General features: G+C 39.4%; 1 long non-coding RNA gene across 1 annotated transcript in view; it reads left to right on the top strand.

Moving 5' to 3' along the window:
- Nucleotides 1-21,700, top strand: part of LOC121668733 — a 113,929-nt gene extending 92,229 nt beyond the window's left edge. The window contains exons 6-7 of the long non-coding RNA XR_006017544.1: nucleotides 4,102-4,258; nucleotides 21,264-21,700. This is a non-coding gene — a long non-coding RNA (uncharacterized LOC121668733). The remainder of the gene's footprint in view (nucleotides 1-4,101; nucleotides 4,259-21,263) is intronic.
- The last annotated feature ends 400 nt before the right edge of the window (nucleotides 21,701-22,100 follow it).

The following is a 22,100-nucleotide window of genomic DNA, read 5'->3' as shown; positions in this document are numbered from 1 at the left end:
GTTGAATATGGTCTTTTAGCATTTGGTCCTCAACTCCAAAGCCAAACCTGGTGGATTCCAAAACAGGAGTGATGAAAAGTACAGGCTTGTTATATCAGAGCTTGATGTCACTCATACCAGCTTTTAGTCAGAGTCTTTCTATACTCTCACTGAATTTGTGTGGTTGTTTTGGTTGTTTTGGCAGTTTTTTTAAGTGTCAGCTTTAGACAGGATGAGACTAAGTAGGAATATTAACTTTTTTCCCCTTCCTTTGGGTTGTAGAAGAAAATGTGGAGACATGACATGACATTAAAAACAAATGCAAAGACTGAAACAAATAATCCATCATTTGTGATTTACTTTTTCAGCATTTTTTTTAAAATGAAGTCTTAAGCTTAAAAGCCAGTTCTCTGCTCTTTCATCTGCTGCCTTGGGATTTTTGAGTGCTTTTTCTTTCCATGTGACAGTCCCCTGCCAGTGATGATTTGGGGAGGTGAACAAAATGCAGATGTAGATAATTTAAGACATGTTCCTGCCTCTGTTCACATAGTCTGAAGTAATCTGGGCCTTGGTCATGAAGGGTGTTTATGGTGCAAGGGTCTGTTGTGTAGCATGGGAGGACTCCTTAAGGTCACAAAATCTGGTGTGGTTTTGCCCTATAAGAAACAGTCCTGGGACAGAGTTACCTGCTGAATGTCTTTCACCTCAAAGGCAAGCAGTTGGTTCCAACACAGAAGTTGGGGGTGATTTAATGTGAGGTGTGGATAATCAGGAGAGAAATGAGAATATAATGGCCTGACAATAGACATACAGCCCTGTACTTATGGACGAGCTTCACTCTCTGCACCAGGCACGATAAAGCTTGCTGATAGTGAACTATTGTATGAGCCACTGACTGCAAAGAGAAGGTCCTATGGAAACAGGAAATGTGGATGTTTGTGTCATATACAGAAAATTTGGCCTGGCCTGCATGCCAGATGATGTCCTTCCATCTGGTGAAGCTGAAGATGCTGAGGAGAGGAGAGGAGGAAGGGGACCATACCCAAGTTAGATCTAGGCACAATGTGTAGTTGAATGAAATAAAATATTTCTTGAAAAATGATTGATGAAGGCTAGAGCTCATAACTCCTGCGGTAATTTTGTCACTTTTATCTTCAGGGTGGAGATCACTACATGCCAGGCTGCATTCCTTCATAGCATCTGAATCATTCTTATTGTCTCCACAAGCTGAAAATGAGAAACAGACTGGCAGGAAAGTTAAAATTTTCAAGGTGGAAAGAGCAAGGAATAGCCTGATTTGATTTTGTTTTGGTTCCTTTTTTTAAGATTAAATGTTCCTGTTGCCTTTTTTGCAGATAATACACTGTATTTTATGATCCCTTTGTTTAAAACAAAACTATAGTTTCCTAGATTTTGAAGATTAGCTAGAGCACCTGAATTAAAGGGCTTTCTTCAGTGCTGTCTATATCCAGCCTGGCTTTCCGTGAGCTGCACGAAGGAGAAATATTTCCAAGGCACCAGTGGTTGCCATATCCTGTATGCAAAAAGATTCCATAAATGTCTGAAAACAGATGGAATGCAACTTTGGAGGAATAAATGGATTTTTAATTTTCTGAACATTTTGGATTCCATCTGGTTGAAGTAACTAAGTGACCTACTAGAATACTTTTACCTTTCTTGTATAATAGATAGAAATACAGCTTGCATTGCTATTGACTGACACATTCCCCAATAGTTCATGGGGTTTACTTGCTCATACATTTGCTTATTTGTAATTCTTTTGCCTGTATGTCAGGGGATGCCTGATGCAGCTCTTCCCACATGACAAATCTAAATGTTGGCCCTCTCTTGGGTCATGATTTATCCTTGCAGCTGGTAGGGCGAAGCTCTGAACCACCTGCCTAAGCCCACCTGACAGTAGTGGGAGTCAAAAGAGCTAGAATACCTTAGACTTATCTCCTTATTTTTTTTCGCTTCAAGCATTGGCACATGGCAAAAAGAAAAATAAAATGCTCTTAGTTTTCTGTCTTGCTTAAAGACAAAGAATGAGTAAAGGCTTTGTGTACAGGCACTAATTAGGTGGATTATTTCTGTTTATTGTTTTTTGTTACTGCCATTTAGAATGTTGTTAAATGAATAAGAGTAAATACATGTGTTTTTTTAAACAGGAAATGAGCACTTCTCTATGAATAGGAAATACAGGCAACTTGAACTCACAAGAAAGAAGTCATAAAATATACTAGTCGATATAAAAAATTGATGACCTAGGTTTATGGAAAAGACCAATTTTGTGCCTTTCACCTCACTGAAAGGTAGAAACCAAATCTATTCACCCTCCTTGAGAGAGAAGATGGGTCTTTCAAATCACTAATTTTAAGCTTGTACTTAAAGTTGCACTACTTATGAAGTTGATTATTTATGATTGCCATGTTGCCATTCAGAAAATTCTACTGAGAATAAGTATTTCCATGCTGATAAGTTCATGACTAATAGTTAGTAGGATATTGACAATGTGTTTGGTATTAGTTTTCATACTTTTTGGCGCTTGGGAACATTGCTCAGGGTTCTTGCTATGAATATGGATAAAACATTCCAAGGAATGAGGAATAACAGCTTTTTTTTTTTTTTTTTTTTTTTTTTTTTTTTTAAGGGTTGTTAACGAGACTCTTTTCCACTTCTGGAACCAAGTATATTTGTGTTTCATTAAAAGCTGTTACATTTTAGGATCACAAGTTTCAGTCTAGCACAAAGCCTGAAATCATTGAAAGTTTTCCCTTTTGCCTGACACATTACTGCTGTGTAAAAAGTGTGTTTGCTCAGTCCTTAACAGGACAAAATATAGCATTTCCACTGCAAACAACGTTTATATAAAACTCTGGTCACCATAACCCCATAATTCAAAGTAGGCTTGTTTCTTCTCCCTGAATTTTGTGATTATGAACTTTCTGAGGGCTGGCAGGAGCACACATGGGTTCAGCCAGCAAAACTCTGGACACGGTGCAGTCATGTTTTGAGTGTCTTTTGCTGGGGTCCAGGAATAAGCTTACCTTGTATGGCATTGAGAAAATTGAATTCTCTTTTGCATTATACACTTATGTAATTGCATTACTGTCTCTGAAGCCTTTTTGCCCCTATAAATGATTAAAACTGTTCTTACACAAATTTGGACTTGGGAGACACTTGTAAACCTTACACAGAATGTAAGTGGCTGAAAGACTCGTAGCTGCCAGCATCAAGGATTTGCTGTTTTGTGATTTTCTAGGAGTTTAGAGTTTTCTAAAGAGAAGTCTGTATCCTGCTAATAGAACTCATCACATGCTCTCTCATTTGTATAATTGAGAAAATTACGAATATAATGAAAACAGCTCCATCTAAATAAGTTCTCTATCCACAGTTAATAAAATAGTATCTGCCCTCAGAGACCTGGAATTTCTCTGCAAATGCTTTTAGTTAAACAAAGCATTTTGTGTACCTACAGTAAATTTATTTTTTCATTATTCATGAAACAACTTTAATGTCACTGCTGATTTTCCTGGTAGGATGTTCAACTCCAGCATACCAGAAGCTCATGCTGAGTTGTAGCTGAAGATGTCATTCACAATAAACATGAGCTGCTGTGACAATATGATGGCAGAAGGTGAAGAATCTCTTTTCTTGTGCAAGGGCATGCATGTGTCTCTGTGTATGAGAGAGAAGGAAAGAGATTTGATTGTGTTTACAAGATTCATTCATGGCACAGCAGGTAGTAGTCACATTGTAATATTCACCTTAACATAGCTAATTTGATTTTCAACCTGGTTATCATGCATTTAGACATAACGATACATGAAAATATATGCTCTAGCAGTGCATTTTAAATAAGGTTGCACACTTTAAGTCGGAATATATTAGAGGTAAACATTGATTTTTGCAATTGCAGGAGTCCTGGAAAGCACTACTCAGTGTATGTTACAAAATTACCAAGAGGAAAGTGAATTCCAATGGATAAGTCTCAGGCATTGTTACCATTTCTGGGCTGAGCTCAACAGGATGGGTGTCCCCATATTTGACATCTCTAAAGATATACAAGTTTTTCCATTTTAGAGCTTCACATACTAATGGAATTTCATTTCTGAGTTTCAGGTTGTCTTCTAACTGGAAAATGAAGAGTCAAAAAGTCCTGAGGCCTTTCTGCCCTTCTCACTGAAAGGAAAATGAACAGCCTGGTCATAGGATGAATGTTGTCTTGGGTCACCATCAAGATCCTGACCTGCCTAAATGATGTCACACAAGGAAAGAGGTATGATGATGTTTGTGAAGAGCAGAGCCTCATTACTGCATCCTGGAGTAGCCTGAGAGATAAGGGCATCTATCAGCAATTTAATTATAGTCGTAACACACTAGCCTTCATGTGAGACAAAAAGGAATCTGCTGTTTGCACTGTGAGATTTCAAGCTCAATTTAAATCTAAAGAGAGCGGACGTGGTTGGGCATGATTTTGTGAATCACCTTCAGCATGTTTGCACAAACAAAAGCAGGTATAATTCTCCTGAAGTCAATAGAGTTGAGCATGTTTATATGAATGGGGCATTTGGCCCAAATCCAGTTGGAGTCTTTGCACTATAACACCTCTGAATCTTCAGAGGTTTTCTTAGAGTCGTTAATATTGAGTCTGTATGTACCCAAGGTAATTATCCATTATTGCTTGAGCCTGGCCCAGGAATTGTTTCACAACATGTTGCCTCATTAGTAAAATATAATGGAAAAAAACCCAGAAAAAACCTGGAAACTAGGAAAGTAAGGGTGCTAAAAGGAGAAGAGTGTGAAGGAAACAAAGACAGTGGGGTGAGATCCTCTGATGGTGTAAATCAGTATCACCTTCTGTGAGGCTCTGCCAATTTACACCCTGTGATGCTCTGGCCCATGATTATTAGGAAAGTATGTTGTTGATATGCTCTATAATGGCTTCCATTACCAGCCCATGCTAAAAGAAGCAGCTGGTGAAAGTTATGTTTATGTTCCACAGATGGATTGGCAATGGCAGACGCATAGCTCTGTGTCTGGTAAACAGGTGTTTTACTTTATGTTTGCTAGCTAGCCATAAGAAGTCAGATGCTTGGTGAGGGGTGTAGGCAAAGAAGATCAGTTCAGTTGTTGAAAAGGAAGAAGCAATGCTTTTTGGTTGCATTTTATTTTCTTTTTAAATGGCAAGTAGTGTCCGGAAACCCATCCTGCCTTTTATCAGCATAATCTAAATGACTGGGAAGAAAAATTAACAGAGGAACAAAAACCCCCAAACTGGTATTGAAGTGATACTATCTCATCTCCTTCCTTTCTTGCCCATTTTCATCAGGAGAAGGAAGCACTTCGGCTTCAGATGAAGTAAAAACTGCTTATAATACAGTCAAATCTTCCGGTGCCAGAGGAGAAACTTTGCCAGTTAGTACAGTGCAGAACAGGATGAGCTGAAATTACAGCAGAGTTTATCTATGCCTTTGGTGGGAGGTGGAAATATAATCCTCATTTTAATAAGTAACAATTTGCAAACCAATTCTGATGCCTGTTAATTTAATACTTACATGCCCAATGCAGGAGAACAATTGCTTTTCATTATTCAAAAAAAAGCATTTATTTTGACTGTGTTTATTCACTTCTGATTGCCCAGAAAACTAAAAAATGGCTGGTATTTTTTCTGATCTCTGAATGACAAACACTTCTAGATGGCAGAATGACAACATGTAAATTCCTTGGTGAATATCATTCAGGCTAAAATTCTTTAAACCCTGAGAGTTTAAGAGTGTTTTCACAAATACCCAGTAGTAGATTGAATATTCATTAATAATGAATCATAGTGGTATAGATTAAGAACTTCTAGTTGCAAATCAGATTATTATCTTATTCTCTATACAGCTCTAGGGAAAGCTCCTTAGTATGTAGTGCAAGGAAGTAGCCTAAGGGAATAGAGCAGTCTGGTATCATTTACTCAAAACTTGCCCACACTGCTATTGGGTGTTGATCCTCCTGGCAGAAGGTTAAATGCATCCTGCTGAGTCCTTGGAACCAGTGGCCAAGGCAGGGATGAGTGGTTCTCCAAGACAAGAGATGACCTGCGGAGTGCAAAGAGTAGCTGGGACGGCTGAAGAACCTAGGATAGGTCTGAAGAGATGTTCACCCTCAGCATTGTTAACTCGTTATCACGCCTGTTTTATTGAAACCAAACCAAAAGGGGCAGCTTTGGAATCAGCGCGTTACGTCGGGGAGGTGGCTGTTTAAATGAAGTGCAAGCAGCGCCTGGTTTTGAGCTTCTGTTGTGGATATAATATATGAAGGAATAGCGAGAGCAGCAGGTGTTGTCAAAATTTATGTGCAAGCAGCAAGCCCAGGCGGCAGCCCCGCAGGAAGAGCAGTGACAGTTACTGCAGCAGATGGTCTCAAGAATTATGAATGTGGGACCCATCCCCAGCTGCCCCTATAAGTTGGTCCTTCTCGAGCACGAGCCAACAAGGCGTTGACTCCAGAACCTACACAGTCAAGTTGAGCAGCAAGACTGGTGGTGGTCAGGGCAACCAGCCAGTCCAGCTCCACACTGAACCAGCCTGACCCAAGCTGTACATATTGATCTCTCAGCAGCACTGCCGGCTAGGAGAGATACATCTTGAACCAGTTGGGAATCCCAGAATAGAAGTACTGATAAAGGCTCATGAAGGAATTTAACTACCCAGACATCTGTTGAGTAACAAATACAGCTGAACATGCATCATCGCAGAGGTTCCTAAATTATAGTGAAGACAACTTTATGATCCAGAAAGTAGAGACTCCTGAGGAGAAGCCATCCTGGATCTACAGGAGTATATTAATGAAATTTGCAGATGAAACTTTGCAAGTGCATTAAAAATACAGCAGCATTGTGTTTTAGGATTAACTTTAGCAGAGTATCGTATGTGTTTAGAACAGATTGTTTTCCTCATCCATTTATTAATTTTTACTGTTTCACGAGTAAATGAAAGTTCAAGCCCACCTTCTCCTGTCTCTAAGGCTGTTTGCATCATCCATGCATGCCAGATATTTGAGATCTACAGACTCTCAACTAATATACTTTGCAAACATCTCTCTTGGATAACACACAGCTCATGAGAAAGACCAAGAGAATTACAAAACTTGATAGATAATAGCACTATGCCACTTGCCTTCAAAAAGGCATATATGCAAGTGCATAACTTTGCAGAAAGTAAATCATTTGAAACAAATGTTAAAGAGGATGAGGAATCTTAAGAAGCAGAAATATTGAAAAGATAATAATGAACAGCAAATAAAGCATGAGTTTTCAATAAGGCACAATACCACGGAAGACCTATAAAATTTTGGAGTACAAACAAAGAAATATTGCATCACAGGGTGAAGTTCAAATAGGGCTCTTTTTATTTTCCTTTCTAATTTCAAAAAAAATATGGAGATAAAATGGGCTAATACACTGATATAAGCAGCAAAGAGGTTACACTGATTATAATGATGAACTGACAGACTTCTGAATTTTTAGAATATCCTCTAGAAGTTTTGATTTATAATGCCACTTAATGGAATAAGAAAAGAAAACCAAAGAAAAAGCCCACAAAACATGAGTTTTATCCTGAAACAAGGGAATCTGTGAAATCTTAGGGGAAAGAAAATCTCTTAAAATTTCTCACATAAATCAGCTAATCTTTGCCATCCTCAAAGAAAAAGCAGCCCCGAATGAATCCTGCTTCATTCTTCAGATTCAATACAGGGATAATGTCAGGTTTACTCTCTAATGATTCATTTCCTTACATGTGGAGAACGTGTCTTTCAAAAATTTAGAGAAAAAAACCATTTTTTTTCTATCTTGCCAAGTTTTAATTTTATTCATCCATTTCTTCATTACTTTTCTGTCCCAACATTTGTTGTCTCAAACACTACTCAGCAAAACCTTTTTCTCATCTATCCTGGAAGGCAAAGTTTCAATTTACATTTGTAATAACAAAGTATGATCATGTCAGCAGGATGGCAGCCTTAGTAATCTTCCTGCTAAAAACCTGTTAATTAGCTTTTAGATAAAATGTCCGTGTTATAAATATTTCCAGAAAAGAGCAAAACTTTGCACTTGTCTACATTAATCCTGACATCTGCTATAGGTCACATAGAGAAAAATCTGCCTGAAAAGTTATTCCAATTCATAATTGTATTAAAACTGTTATCAAATAATTCCACTCCACCCCATCATGGGCTTTCTCAGCATCTAATGCTATTAACATCCATCATCTTGAGCCTTGGCTTGGTCAAAGATTTTAGACTCTCCAAAGCATCACCTAAAAGGTCGCTGAGGGTTCAGGGAATGTTCAACTCTTTGATGAGAAATAACCAAAAGCTCCTTTTTATCTTAATATTCAACTTCAATACACACACACACAAAAGAATATTCTCAGGAAGACTGATCTCAGTCCAGGCACAAGCAATAGTGAAAACTTTTGTCAAAGGTGTGATCTGGTGTGATCTATGAACTACCTTTGCAAGCAAGGAATTTGGAAGGAGATGAAAAAATGAAAGAGAATCCCTCTGTGGTTATTACTTGTGTCTGAATTCCAGTTTGAATTGGACTCGGACAAAGAAGATAGAAGACAAGCATGCTATCAACAGGATAGCAGCAGTGATACACAAATCACCACTAATGACCTCTGTTTATGTGTCCAGGGAGCGCTTCTAAAGAAAGCCCACAAACACTCGCCTGAAGGCTCTGCTTGCTTCAGGCTGGATGGATTTTCTTGCTGTTCTTGCTCAAAGTTAATTTGTAATCTACAAAACCATTCCTCTATTAAGGCACACAAAAAAACCACCTAAAGGTAAAAAAAAAAAAATGGTGGCAGAATCTCAATCAACCTGAAACTTCAATTTTTGTTTGCTACACCTGAACTGACATACACAGTCACTGATCTGAGTCTCTTCAAGGTTTCAGCACCACAGTAGAAGTGAAGAACAGTAAGAGAATTTACTCATGGATCCCAGTGTCAATGAGGGAAGGTAGAAAAGGATATGAACTGTCCCTGAGCAAGGTTATTAGCTTGAAAAGTACTTAGCTAAAACTCTTTCCTGGTGCATTGACTCATGCCCTCCACTTCAGCAAAGCCAGATTACAGTGATTTGCCAATGATTTTGTGGCTGCAAAATGCAGGAAGGTATTTTAATTGCATTTTCCCTGTGATCAGTTCTGTTTCCATATTCTGTGGTTAAAAACTTACTGGAATGTTTTAAATAGAACAAAGAGCTGGTCAGCTATTCCGCACCATTGCCCTTCCCCTTTTTCACTCAAACTGGTCCAGGTTGTTTGGATGGAAATGCTACTTTAATCTGAAAGGCTTTTCACCTAGAAAGTGACTACAGATGAGCAGTGCCGACAGGAACTCTACATAATCACTGGCTGGGTTTTCTCACTAGATGTACATTTTCCAAAGGAAGTATACTGAAATATTTGTTTCAAGTTTTGAAATGGAGTGGTGTGAACTGACTCAGTGCCATCAATATGCTGATTTACCCCAGCTGAAGTTCCTGAGCTGCACAAAAACCCCCAACCTTTAATATTATATGTGAATCAGCTGTTTAGTAATCAGTAGGATCCAGATTCTGGTGGTTTTACTCCCACAAAAGGCAGGAAAAAGGTTTTTATCATATTTTTCCTAGTGATCAGCTTTGAAGGCTTACCAGTGGATGAAATTCCAACACAGTCTTATTTGCATTAATACAGAGAGGGTTAGACCAGTTGCTCTCTTCTTGCTCTTCACTCATATATATTCTCCTTGATTAATAAAAGTATCTATAATTTGCCTCATTCACCTTAATGGCCCATCCGGTGGAGGTGCAGAAATGGTGATCCTCAGGTCCAGAAAAGCCTCAGAAATACATGCCCTCTTCATTCATCTCCTGAATTGCCTGGTACAGCAGCTTACCTACTTCTGTCAATTAAGACCAGCACTTCTGTTACTTCTGCCTGAGGTCGACACCACTCCAGCAAAGTCACAGAATATCAAACAGCACTTCCCGTGAAATGTTTGTGTGTAAGCAGGACCTGGATTTATGCAGAGGATGAGGAGCGGGGGTGGAAGCATGGGTTGATTACATCCCTTGGTTAGATTGGATCTAGTTCCTATCTTGAGCTAATCCACCCCAGACTCCTGGCGGTAAGATCCAAAGCAAGCATAAAGCAGATAACAGGAGAAGGCAGGGGGGGCTGGTCAGGGGTGTTTGTAAATAAATCTGGAACCTGGGATCTGCAGCCTGCTTGGTTATGGTTTTGTGAAAACAGAATTACAGCATAAAATGAAAGCAGGCTGTGCAATGAAAACAAGAGGAATGCCATCGCCCAGGTTGGCTTGTACTGCAAACCACGCTGGTCAATCATCTGAGATGAATGGATGTATCCGCTGAATAACCTCACTTTGCAACTTTTATGTGAAGGTTTGATAAATGAAGTCAGGGAGAGGTACAAGAAAGTGATTAAAACCAGCCTGTGCAAAAGGCAATGATAACCTCCCTGGGCTTTAAACTTTTTTCTCCTTCTGCCTGAGTTTGTTGGATAATTAACCCTTTCATCCTTCAGTCTCTGTACACAAACAATTGTATATTCCTACAAAGCAGCTGCTTTCTGAAAGGCAATTTGTCACTGGTAATAAATTGAACACAGCATCAAGGCCAACCACTTCCGGGAATGTGTACAGCCAGGTACCATGATCTGGAATTTCCTACTGGCCTCACTGTAGCAGAAAACCTTTTCCAAAGTTTAGTGCCCTCATTTCTTGTCTCTGGATTCACTGAGATGCCCAGCAACTTGCTTAGGCAGCTCCTTTTAGGCACCTTCTTGAAACATGCCTCAGCCCATGTTGGCCAAATAATTTTAGGGATCTTAGTCTGTTGCTGTAGAGCTTGAATGGGATATTATTGTCACCAAAACAAAAAGGAATTCCGGCATTTTTGATAAGCATGGGTCAGAGTTTTTCTTTGTGGACCTGGAACCATCATCACAAACCACCATGGTTTGTGGTAAAATTTGTTACTGGCTTGGAGGACGGCTTGAGCGTGCAGAAAAGCATTTTGCCCACACATGGCATAGCTGGAGTTTAACGGAGTTCCCATGCCTAGGTATAGCCCATTGTGCTCCTAGGTGCCTGCTGGGGTTAAAAAGAAAGTGTCTGGGAAAAGGGTCATACAAGCACACCCTTGCCCAAATAGGGTTGGAGGCTTACAGTTTGTTTGCTTAATTTTTGGTCTCCCCAGCTGCATCAGGATACTGAATCAGGTGCTTATGGAAAAGCAGCTGTCAAGAGATGGGCTCTCAGGTGAAGATTTAGAAGTCAGCATTGACAAAATGCACAGAAGCTTACTTGCATGTCAGAGAAATGAGCTTTTCTAGGGGGAAACCCCTTAGACCTAGCCCAAAGAAAGGCAGCAGCACCACAGCCTCTGTTGTACAAAGCTCTTTAAACCCTTACTGAGAAGCAAAATATCTGCTGAGAAATGTCAACAGAGCTTTTACAACAGCCTGAAAATTAATTGTCCTCTGAAATGGCAGTCCTCAATTTAGGCTTAATCTCTCTTGCATTACTCAGGTAGCTATTGTGAAGTATCACCCCACTTGCTGCTCTTGCTGACAGTTTCTATATCCCTTCACCACACCCACTGGAAGGAAAACAATCACATAAATCCCTCTTGCAGGGCATGCTCCAACTTGTTTCTTATTGTGGGGCAAATTTATGGTCACATTTACTATGTACTCTTTAAAGGGGACTGGCTGGTGGTTGAAGGTCTAAAATTACAGATGACCTGTGTGTAAGCAAAAGTGGATTTGTTAAAAAGTCTGTATTTAAGGGAGAGGAGAAGGGGGTGAGAGAGGAGAGCTAGATGTTCTCTGTGCAGTTTATGACCTTTCCTAAAAAAAACCCCAAACCTTCAAGAAAGGTAGAAAAGCAATTTTCATTCTGTGGCTCTAAATATGTGTTTATCCCAGTGCCATGATGTGAGCATGCCCAGTTGGGATGATTTAGCACTCTGCTGATGACTACCAACGGAAGGACTTCATGTGAAAAGGTAGTCTGCCACGGCTAATGGGCTCTTGTTTCAAAGGGATGCTGTGTGTACATTACTAGTGTATGGAGAAGGTGCAGAAAGGCTTCAGCAGACATTAGGAATGGAGTGTTGTTGATGATGAAAAGGCACTTTGCTGTTGAGGGAATGGTGGGAGAGAAAAGGCGTATCTGTCTTTTTGATTAGAAATGCATGCTTCCTTTCATCATCTGAGCTGAAAAATTGGCTTCTCCTCTTGGTTTATGAAACCATTTTTCTTTCCCTTCCTTCCCAGGTTTGCAAACTCTTTAATAAATTAGTTACTGTGAGGTGCATGGGTGCAACAATCACCTTAGAGGCTTTTCCCAAATGCATCTTTAATATTTTATAAGTATTTAAATAGATTTATTCAATGTGAACAGCCTGATTTATTAACACTGGCACTCTGGCATGGAAAGGGGGTTCAATACAAATTATGTTGTGTCAGAAATTTTTAGCAGCTAGATCTCAATTTACCAATGGATTCTTGGAAGTCAGGAAATAATAGGACCCACCCCATGTTAATATTTAATCAGGCTTTGGTGCCAGATAGGAGAAGCTGTCGAATGAAGGAGATGCAATGAGGGGAGCCCTGGATTACATTAAAACATACATCATGTGTTCACTTCTTAGATGGGGAGGGGAGAAGCGGGTCATTTATTATGGTGAGAGGTTCAGACCTGCCACAGAATAAAGATGCTTTGTCAGGCTCTCAGAGCTCACCACATGAAGTTAAAGTCTCACCGCAGACATGTGAGGGAAGCCTGAGTGACCTTTTGGCGTCCCAGGGTGCACAAGGATGCACACCTTTCCTTGTGCATATTCAGCAAGGAATGTATGACAACAGAAATGCTGAACCTGGCACAATAGCAGAGGTGACTTGTAAAGCACTTTGTAATGATGCGATGAGATGGGTGCTACCAAACCCACTACTGTCCTGCTTAATTTGTGTACCAAGGTGCAGGAGAGGGGTGGGTCCTCTGTAGGTCAGCACTCTGTAGGTAACTGTTTTGAATTACCCCAAGTTCACTTTCACTCTGAAGTGCCACATAGTATTATTTTTATTTAGCCTGGTACATCACCCTCATAGAAATGAATGGGTTTTATTTCTGTATGGAAACACCCAACTGCTTTCTCAACGAAGATTTTGGGCCTAAATTTAAAAAGCGAGAAAGCTCAGAAGCAAAACAGTGGTGTTCACTCACTTGAACACAGGAGATGAGCATAAGGGTGCAATTGCAAAATAACTGCATAACAGCAAGTCTTTCCTAAATCACTGCACCCAGTGTGGAGCGATTCCAAAACTGGCAGTATCTCTTTTCTGCTGAGTACCAGTGACACAGCCTCCCCTGTTAATCCCCTAAGGCAGGGGCTCAACAGGTGAATTAAGAGGAAACAAAGTTTCAGCCAGCCACAGTGGGATCAACACTAGACAAGGAGGAGAAAAGAGGGGATCTCAGATGCCAGAAATACTTTCCTGGAATATTTCAGGATGACCCAGTGGTCATCCTGATGAGTAAGAAACCCTCCAGTCATCAAGAATGCCTACCCTTAATTGCAGGCTCCTGTGCAACAGTTGAGTTCCTAGGAGGGTGTGAACTAGAGCAGTGTGGTAGAAATGCCTGGAGTAACACTGGTGTATGCTAGCTGAAATATTGGCCTGTAGCTGAAGTCCTGTGGACAGTGAACTGGTCTTCTGGTAGGAATTTTATTCATTTCCTCTTCTCACTTAATTATGTATATTTCTATTCCTTTAAGAATGTAGTGTGTTTAGTTTCCTTATGTGCGTTCTTTATTTAAAGAGAGAAAGAAGAGTTCAACTGCTAGTCCTTTGTAATGTTAATATTACGAAAATTGGGAATTTGACTGAGTCAAGAGTCTACTCTATACATCTCATTCTGCCAAAGTTTGGTTGGAATGGTTTATTGTAAGGTTGTATTACCAGGGAAAATACCTTCCTTTGTGCTGTGGTAGTTGCCTGTTCCTGTTGGTATCTTTAAGATGACTATTTGGAGGGGGGAGGTAAATGGAGGACTGGAGCAGAATACTATGTTAGATTTCTTTATGCAGTTTATGGTTAACTTGAATTTATTTTTGTGGGGTGTATATCTGAGAATGTTTGGTTGACATGGTGATAGATCCAGAGCAAGGTCAATTCTATGTCACTGCTTACAGATCTCCACCTAATCTGCCACAAGGCAGCCTGGCTGCTTAGAGTGGGATTATTAGTCTCTTCCACATGGTAAATTTTTAGCTATTTTTAACACATACTTATGCAGCTCCTTAGGAGTAAGGAGAGATGTTGTGATGTACTTTACATAAAAGAGTAACATGTGGAGTTGCACCTGTATCAGCTGTGAGAATGATCATAGATTAAACCTCTTTCCATTCCAGGGAAGGAGTGTGTCCTGTGGCTTGCAGGATTACAGTTCCAGGTTTTGGTAACAAGAGGTCCAGGTTTCTAATGAAGGATCTAGGCGCAGCTAATTAGGACCTGCTTTGCTCTGATGGGTAAAAAGGCATGTCTTTCTGCATTATTTTATGAGTCTGCAGCTGATATACAGTTTAAGTTATCATTTGCTCCTTATGTGGTGCAAAAAACGAAACCCATGCCGCAAATTAACTTCTAAATTTACTGTTTTGGTTTTTTAAACCACTGCAATTTTTAACATCTAATCTCAATGTTCTTGGTAATGACTTATTAAGTCTTCACTGTGCCACATTATGCCCAAGCAAGGTGATCTCTTTGGTCAGCAATCTGATAAAGTCACAAGAAAAGAAGGTTTATCACTTTTATCTGAATCCCATCATCTGCTCCAAACTCAAATATGTATGAATAGATTTTACCAAAAGTTTTTTCAAGTTGGGGATAGATGGGAGAAAAAATAAAAACATCAGAAGGAATAGAGCAAGTCTCAAAATTCATACAACCATTGGGGCTTATTAATAATAAAATATTGTTATATAATTTAAATATTATTGTATTATAATAATTGCTATAGAATAATAAAATATTAAGGGGTTGGAATGGACCTTAAAGATCATCCAGTCCCAACTCTCCTGACATGTGCAGAGATACCTCCCACTGGAGAAGATTGCTCAAGGCTTATCTAACCTGGCTTTGAACACTGCCGGGGTTGGGACACTCACAACCTCCCTAGGCTACCTGTATATATACGTATTTTATCCTCTTCAAAGTTCATTTCATAACTATTGATATTAGGAAAAATATTAGAAAAAATATTGTTATAAAACATTTCAGGAAGTTAAAAAAAAAAAGTGGAATAGGTTTTTCATTTAAGTGTCTCTATTAAGCTCATCTGGATTTATGAAGAATTTGACCAACTAGAAATATGTCTGAAAGCACTGAAAGTCCAGTCCCCTACTTCCCAAAGGAGACAGCAATTAAAACAGATGAACAGTTCTGCAGTCTTTCGATCAGAAATGGTCTTGCTCTGGTCCTTAGGACAGTTACAAAGTCCTACTTTCTCTGTGAGTGAGGCCAAAGGGGTTATCTTGGAAATCTGAATGTGATTTTAATTATAGCTTTTATTATTGGAGCAGCTGTAACCAAGATTTTAATGGTCAATTATATATGGAGCTTTATTGGCAAAGGGTGTTTAATATTAAGCAATCATTGCTAACCATGAACATACCTGATATAATAATGAACTTTATTTGAAAGATCAGCAAGAGATAAACAAGTTAAATTTAGCTGTACAGTCTGTAACAATAGCATGAGGGAATACCATGAATTCATTTTATTTGGAAACAGAAAACTCTGGATGTTGTTAGATTATCTTTTTGAGAGCATAAAGTAAATGTTTGGTAACCAGAGATTTGTATTGCTAGAGCGAATCACTTTCACTAAAGCTACAGTAACCGAATGTTTAAATGTGCAGGGCTGAACTGTCAAAGCACGTAACAACATCTTTAAATAAAATGGAAGCGGCTAGAGCTGCCTTTATCTGTGTCCTCCTCTGACAACTGCTTAAGGTTCAATTCTGTTCTGATTGAAGTCAGGGAAGGAACTCCTGGTAACCTGAAATGATTCCTGGCATGGACCATACCAGGGAAAAAAGGGGAAGTCTCGAAGCACCAGAAAGGTGTGCTGCTGTCCCCCAGCACGTGAGTTATTTCTACTTGTGCTGAGCAACATTGCCAGCCCACAGCATTCATAATTGTGCCTTGAGCCCCTTGCAAGGGCCATGTCAAAGACAAAAGCCTTAATCTCTCCTCAGGAGATTTTTGTTTTCAATCTTCATGTTCTAAGTCACTGGACATCTTTGGCAGCTATAATACTTAGGTTTTCAGCTTAATTAAAGGCTCAGAAAACCTCTTACACTATTTTTAGTTTATTTTAATTAAAGCCGACAATCTCTGATAACCAATGTTAGGCTTACAAAGCAAAAGGGCTTGTGTGGCAAAATCTGCCCCAACCCCACAGCTGTGAAGCACTGAGAAAATAAGTGCTGGCTGGGCCATATGCCTGGCTATAGCAGGGTTTGTTTGCTGGTTGGGATTTTTTAATTTTAAATTTATATTTGTGGCAAGGGCCTGTTTGGCCTAAAGCAGGAGTCCTGCTGCGAGCAAGGAGGCAGGATGTAAAGTGGCTGTGAAATGCAGGGACAAGGCAGGCTGAACCATCCTGCAGACCACACTTCCACACTGGCAGGAGGACAAGCTATGTCTCCTCTTTTCAGTCCTAGTTTTTTTGATTCTCAGAGGCTAAACTAGGAGCCAGCATTTTTTATTTATATTTGGGCTAGAGTCTTTCTCCTCAGTCCCACTCTCCTTCTGATTGCCTCTATTTGGGCCTGATGGACCAATATTCTGCAAACAGACAGTGTTTTTGTCAGTGTGTAGACTGAAATACTCCAACCAGAGCTCCCTCCCTCTTCTCCGCTTCCAAAATGCAGCTCAAATTCTTAATTGGGTAACCTGAACTTCTCTCTAATCTGCGTGTCAGCGTGTATGGATGTAATGGACATGTCAGTGCTGTGTACACTAACACTTTTAAATCATATAATGAGCCTGTTCCCTAGAAGAATAAACACACAGTGCAATTTAACTGCAAACTGGGGGGATACCAAGAGGAATGTTGGCTGAAAGGTTATCTACAATGTAAAAGCAGTTCTTTCCTTTTGCAGATTTTGAGGGTGATCTGAAGCACTAGTATTCTACTTAATTTTGAGAATGGTTTGTCTAACTATTTGAGTGGTAGGGAGAGAGGAAAAGAAATTGAGAGAATTTCTTCTTGCAAGCACTTTTCAGTTCTTAAGAGGCTTTTGTGCTGCCTGTGCAAGCCTACAATTGGATATTGCAGAATACAGTGCTTTTATGCAGAGAAAAGTATTATGAAAAAACCTGAAAGGTGTGAAATATAACAAAAGGCAATGTTTGGAATTGCACTGTTAGGAGAGACAGCTGAAGTCAATGGGAGCTTGATCCATGAAAGCACAGCGGGACCATACCATATATAGGAAAGCACAATCTGTCAAAATTAAGTATGTAGTTTATGGTATGCTTTTTGTTTGAAATAACATATTACCTCCTATTTATAGTAAAGCAGACTAAACAGTTCTATATGTCTGCATTTAAGATTTTCAGACAGAGAGTAAGGATACCTTTTACCTGGAAATTGTAGAGTCAGGGCTCAAAATTGTTAGCAGTGATAAATGAATACCTGTGATTTTACAGGCATATAAATCTCAAGCTTCTGCTTACATAGCCCCGCTCTGTCTGCAGTATTGGCTGCAGCTGAATCTCACTGCTGGAGGACTACTAGGAAACAAATGAACTTGCAATGCATAGTATCTTAAAGGAAACTATAAATGGGATAGGTCAAGGACTAGGCATGTAAGCGACAGGAAAAAAATCTTCCTTTTAGTTTATACAACTCCTGCTTCCATGTCTGTGCAGATTCCTAATAAGGAATAGTAACTTTTTGAGGCACTAGGCCTGTACATATTTCCTGACCTTATAATTCTCACAGTTCTAGACATTCCAAGGTAGGGGGTCATTCAGACAGAGTTGTAATTTCTTGTGCATATTTATTTCCAAAGTATCTTTTGCATAGTTTCCCAGTGAAATCATGTGCTAGGGCTGGGGAATGCTAAATAGGTTATTTTTCAAGCTTGCATATAAAGGGCCTGTCAAAGTGCACTGTTTTGGACTTACCAAGTAAAAGTGACAGAGCCAAAGCATGATGTTTGTAGCTTGTCCTTCCTAACCCCACTGTGCGCTGGGCTCCCAACCTTCCAACGGGAGATGATGTAAGAGGGTTAAGGAGCTCTGGTTTTGTTATCATTGAGGATTTTAATGATCCTAAAAGTCTTGAAAGTACACGTGGCTCAAGTGGAGTTTGATATGGGCCTTCCCCAAAACCTGTTAACCCTCTGCTGCTAGATTTGTGCTCCTTTCTCTTCTCATTGTAAATAAAAACACAACAAATTTTAGGGGGAAAATGGTTGCAGAAGCTCAGCCTCTCTGTAAATAACCTTAACTGGTTGTGAAAGGACATTTTGAATTCATTTTCCCAATCCTTCAGGACACATACTTCTTTTTTGAAGTAATTATATTTATCTGATCAAAGAATTAGATACACCAGGGACCAGCCAAGACCTCATGAATTTTGAATATTCTTTTCTCATAATCCATATGCCAAGCAGCAACTAGAAGTTATCTACTGTCTGAAAGAGGTTTACACAAACTATTTGTCTGGCCATTTTCAAAAACAAGAGTCTCTGCTAAAAGTCTTGCAGATAATGTATGTGTCAAGGAGAAGCTGAACTTGAGCCAGAAGAGTTTGCCCTTAGTGCTGTGTATACCCTGCTCAAAGCAGCTGTAAGGAAAGTTAGTCAGACCTCAGCTTTCATCTAGAGGTGTCTAGCTAATCTAAATTGAAATGTGGGTACTTTCCTTCTGGACTCAAAACGCGTGCAATACATTTGGGACTGAAGGTTTCAAACTTGTTGAAAAGAAGTGTAGACTAGATGCTTACAAAAATTCCTGGGAAAAAAAAAATAAAACCTTTTCCTAAGATTTTGAAAAGAATGACAAGGGGAAGATCCTGTGGAAATTGGGATTGTTCTCAAAGATTGCTGGTGACAGTAAGTAACATTGTATAAAGCTCCAGTTAGGCTGCAAATGACATATGGAGACAATTTCTGCCTCAGCTATATTTACCTTTCCCTTTGATCTAACGGGAACAGCACATGGATACTGAGACAGAGCTTGGTCTACAGTATCCTGTTTGGTTTTGTGTATGGGGAGAAGTTTGGAATAGCTAGGATGACACGTGCTGTTGTAACTGAGAGGGTAAGATGGTGCAATGAGCCTGATTTAGTCACGTGGAGGGACAGTTACAAGGTGATATGAGTGAAATGCATTAAGTGCTGCCTTTTGCCTTTATCATCAGAGAATCACTGAAATGTAAGACTGGAAGGAAACTCCATAGGCCATATATTCTGTTCTCCTGCTCAAAGGCAAGATCAATTATACAGCCATCCCTGGCAGCCATTTAAGTAAAATATTACTGGAATGAAGAGATATTCTTTATATTTAGAAGGGGTAATACTGCCAGCACAGTGAGTTTCTTACCTTCTGGGGAAAAAAAAAAAAAAGAAAAAAAAAAAGAAAAAAAAAGAAGGAAAAAAAACATAAAAGAGAGGTTATTGCAGCTCTCTAAGAGTTATCATTCAAATTAGCTTGATGATTTGCTTGGGATCATTGGAGAAGCCTGACTAGAAGAGATAAGTGGAATGTAAGACTAAGTGGAAGTAAAAAATAAGGAGATATGATCATAGTAAGGCAAAGGAACAGGTTGAACAGGGTTCCAGTTGAGGTGGTGAGCTCCAAAGGCAATATTTAGGCAACAACTGAGTAAGCCTGTGGAATTCAAAAATACAAAGAGCTGTGCATTGTATCTCTGAGCTTTGAATTACCTGGTGACTCTTTCAAAGGTTAGAAGTGAAAGGCTTGCCCCCCTTTAATTACTATCAGTGATGTGTGTGTGTGTGTATGTGTGTGTGTGTGTGTGTTTGCTTACACAGCACTGGTTTTATTCCTCTTGAAAAAAAAGACACAATAATTTTAGTATTTTTTAAAAAAATAAGTTTTAAAGTGTCTAAAGGAGAGAGAGAACAAACAGCATTGCACCTCACATCTATAGGGATCCTGCTTGCCTCTGCTGTACTCGTATCACTCCCTGCCTGACTGTTGCAATTCATTTTTCAAAAGCTAGCCCATTTCATTTGACTTTTGTCAGAGCTGCAGTTTTCTCTGCTGTACTTTTAAGTGTAAACACTACAATTATTTTCAGAGTGTTATTGGTCATTTATTTTATCAATCTAATATTCTTATATTATGAATCTTAAAACCACTATTAACTGTTTTGGGTCATTTCTTATTTGTACCCCAGAAAACTGCTCCCAGTGTTATTACTTATTGGTCATAATCAATTAGGGAAGTTTTCAGACTATGGCAGTCTTATATAAATACACTGGCAAAGTTCACCTCCTATGATTTCTGACAATTAAATTGTTCTGTCACTTTGGGACCTTCATTAATCTCAACTTGTCATCCTTGTTTATGCAGGTTATAATGGCCTGTGTGTGTAAGTGAAATGAGATGCTAAAAGCCCTTGGCTGTTTAACTCTTTGATGAAAGTCAAGCAGGAATATGATGCTGAAGGGAAAAGTTGGGGGCTTTTTTCATCCCCCAAAATAGCACTATGGAAATTATTGCATTGTTTAACAACTAGCTTTCAAATAAGTCAAGGAGGAGTTTCACAGACGGGTGAAGGAAACAGTTGAGAGTACTGTTATCACAGTCCTTTATGTGTCTGCAGGACTACACATAGAAATAAAGACATGGCAACGTAGATTACTTTCTCTTCCAGGAAAGTGGTATCAAGACATCGTGTCCCAGCAGAGTAATGGCCAGAGATTTTCAGATAACCTTGCAGGATCAGTGTGGCTCAGGTCTCTAAAGTCTCTTGAAACTCAGAGATTTGAGTATTATTATTATTAGGTATTTTGTTTTGGGTAATTCTGGCAGACTGATTACTTGGGACTGCCACAGGCACAATTCTGAGGAAGTGAATTCCTGGGAAGCAAAAGTCCATTTAAAGAATTTAATTTACTAATTAAGTTCCTGGAGGAGTTAATAATTTTCTTCTTCCCTAAATTATCTCCTAGAATTTGAAGACCGGCTTTCTGATGACTCCGAATGCAGATGGTGGTTTACTGTCTTCTGCCCTTTTCTTCATCTTTTAAGAAGGTCTTAAAAGACTTTGTAGCATGGTCACTCTATGGCAGCAGCATTGTTACTTGTATCACTCTCAGACAGAATTCCTCTGTGAACCTTCCCTCTGGAATGGCCTCTCACTTTACAGCCATCTGAACCATCATCACATCCTCACCTGGCACCATGCACCAAAGATGCAGGTACCTTTTATTCCATGGAGTTCATGAATAGTGTTTCCTCTTGGGCAAGTGCCTACTGAAATTGAAGCCCAGCCTTAACAGATCTTTATTCTCATTTGCAACTGAAAATGAGGGGCCAGGTCAAAGCAAGCAGCACAGTGTCCAGTGCTGGCAAAGCTGGAGATGGAGCACAGCTCTCCTGACCTGTTCTGAGCCTCCATCCATTCACAGCTGGCCAAGGTTAAAAAATAGAAATAGTCTGGGAGTTATCCATCTCAAATCTAAAAGGAGTGTAATGATATGCTATTCTCTGCACCCTGAGAAACATACGAGTACATCTTCTCTCAGAGCACTAATTACCATAATTCTTAGACCAGAGAGAGATCCAGAACACTGCACAAATTATCACCCAATATCTTTAATAAATGTGGATGGTAAGTTACTTGCAAAGGTGCTGGTTAATAATCTGGAACACATATTCCCAGACCTAATTCATTTCAGTCAGGTGGGATTTATTAAGAATTGTACTGTCATGCAGTAGTATGAGGCAACTCTTCAGTACAGTAACTTCACAGACCAGCAGAGAAGAAATACAAAACAGAGACAAAC

The sequence above is a fragment of the Corvus kubaryi genome, unplaced genomic scaffold (genome assembly GCF_017639235.1).
Source record: "Corvus kubaryi isolate FWS band 111438036 unplaced genomic scaffold, C.kubaryi_AGA036_p1.0 37386, whole genome shotgun sequence".
Lineage (NCBI taxonomy): Eukaryota > Metazoa > Chordata > Aves > Passeriformes > Corvidae > Corvus > Corvus kubaryi.
The sequence above is the reverse complement of the archived record's forward strand: the minus strand, read 5'-3'. Positions and strand labels throughout refer to the sequence as shown.